The sequence below is a fragment of the Branchiostoma belcheri genome, unplaced genomic scaffold (assembly GCF_001625305.1).
Source record: "Branchiostoma belcheri isolate BF01 breed outbred unplaced genomic scaffold, Haploidv18h27 scaffold142, whole genome shotgun sequence".
Lineage (NCBI taxonomy): Eukaryota > Metazoa > Chordata > Leptocardii > Amphioxiformes > Branchiostomatidae > Branchiostoma > Branchiostoma belcheri.
This window is the reverse complement of record NW_017802847.1, coordinates 685,936-688,248: the sequence shown is the minus strand read 5'-3', so window position 1 is coordinate 688,248 and position 2,313 is coordinate 685,936. Positions and strand designations below refer to the sequence as shown.

Here is a 2,313-nt window from a genome sequence, read left to right as displayed (position 1 = left end):
ACACACACACACACAAACACACCACACACACACACACACACACACACACACACACACACACAAACACACCACACACACACACACACACCACACACTCACACACACACACACACACACACACGCACTCACTCACTCACACACATGCACATACATGCACACTCACACATACACACCCTCACGTACACACACACATACACTCGCGAACACACACATAACCTTTTTGGCAAAGGTAGCCCAAACTTACCGTCGCAGGCAAAACCATCATTATTCAACACGTAGCCGGCCCGGCAAGAGCAGCTGAAGCTTCCGACGTTGTTTGTGCACGTGTGTGCACACCCACCGTTGTTACTGGCGCATTCGTCGACATCTGAAACGATAGATAGTTTATTGCCCAACAGTTCTACAAGATACATTTAAGTATGGCATCTACTGGTACCCACATACACACCAACACACATACATATAACCTTCTTGGTAGCCCCAACCTACCATCGCAGGTCAAGCCAACAGGAGATCAGGAGTGGTCCAATGACAGTCGTCGTACCTTGAGAAAGAAGGCAATTCTACCATTTTCTCATCTGCAAATGAGGTCCCTCTTTGCATCCGAGTTGTGTGTTTCATCCGAATAAGGTCAATGACCAGGACCAGACGTCTGTCACCATGGTAATTGGTGGTGGGTTACATGCTGTTGCAAGTGCCATACAGAACTTAGTTCAAGAGGCATGGTCACCATATACATGAATGTGCGCGAGAAAGAATAAAGAAAAAACAAAGCAGTAGTTTGTTACCCTGGGCCGTGTGAAGGTAAACATAATGCGTTTTCTTTGCAAATGTTACCTTTATAGTTTTTTTTCTTTTTGGTACATCACGTCTTTCTGTACCAGTGCTCTTTTGCCGGTACATTGAATACATTCCACATTGTATGCACAAACAAAATACATTTATAAGGACACGAGTTTACAATGTCTACTTACAATTGGAGGGCAAATTATCATTTGTCTTCAATATCACCAGCATTCTTCCAAACTTGCATTGCTATTCTTCCTATTTTAAGTCATATAATTCCATCTTCAACTTGAAAAAAAGGCACAGAAGATCTCCATACCAGTACAAGTGTAATATGAGTAGCCTGAGTTTACAAGAAAATGTAAATTCAGATGATAAAGAACAATAATAATCATTAACATGTTTTTTCAGGTCATTTAGTTAAGAAAATCTCCCATAAGAAATGTTGTCTATAGTTCACACTGGCTTTACGAAACGCAATGCAGCGTACCTGAACACGAAGTTCCGTCTCCCTCAAATCCAGCGTTACAGGCACAAGTGGCGTCAAGTGCAGGGGCGGGGTTGTCTGTACACACGGCGTTCACATCACACGGATCGACCAGGCAGGCGTTAATGTCTAGAAAATGACAGTAGCAAGAATTAACACATTAATGTCAGGGAAAGAAAAAAAAATTAAAAACTGTCTAAATCACCTGTGTTGTCACGTTCTGTCACTGTCTGCTATGTGGAGAATATTCTTAGAACCCTTCAGCTCTTTTAGATAAGTGTGGTGGGATCTTTCTTTACCATGCTCAAGGTGTGGCTCTCCCGAACACTGGACGTCCGGCTTTACGTCCTATCCGAGAGGACGTCCCTAACCGAAGCTAGGTATTCATTTAAACCTTAATGAAGTGAGGAAAGTCGTGTAAAGTGCCTTTCCCAAGGGAACAGGATCAGTGACACGGCAGGATTCAAACGCGGGACCTCTTGGTTCCAAGTCGAACACGCTACCGTTAGGCCACACGGCACGACACAACGAAATGCAGCGTACCTGAACACGAAGTTCCGTCTCCCTCATATCCAGCGTTACAGGTACAAGTGGCGTCAAGTGCAGGGGCGGGGTTGTCTGTACACATGGCGTTCCCATCACACGGATTGGACAGACAGGCGTCAATGTCTAGAAAATGACAGTGGAAAGAATTAACACATTAATGTCAGGGAAAGAAAAGATAAAACTGTCTAAATCACCTGTGTTGCCATGTTCTGCCGCTGTCTGCTATCAGTGCGGCAGCTGGGAGAATATTCTACTTTCTTCATCATCACCTCTTCAAGATGTCAAACCTGAGACCAGATTGCAAGGATTGGACCTCTCACGCCGGGTAGGACCCTCCAGCTCTTTTCGATAAGGGTGGTGGGATCTTTCTTTACTATGCACAAGGTGTAGCTCTCCCGAACAATGGACCTCCGGCTTTACGTCCTATCCGAGAGGACGTCCCTAACAGAAGATAGGTACTCATCTACACCTGAGTGAAGTTAGGAAAGTCGTGT

At 44.7% G+C, this 2,313-nt stretch overlaps 1 long non-coding RNA gene across 1 annotated transcript; it reads right to left on the bottom strand.

Annotated features, from left to right (window-relative positions):
- Positions 1–229: 229 nt before the first annotated feature.
- Positions 230–1,969, bottom strand: LOC109464873. Its single transcript, XR_002139905.1, has 3 exons — positions 1,817–1,969; positions 1,277–1,402; positions 230–367 (listed from the first exon to the last, which is right to left on the bottom strand). It is a non-coding gene; the product is annotated as an uncharacterized LOC109464873 (long non-coding RNA).
- Positions 1,970–2,313: the final 344 nt, after the last annotated feature.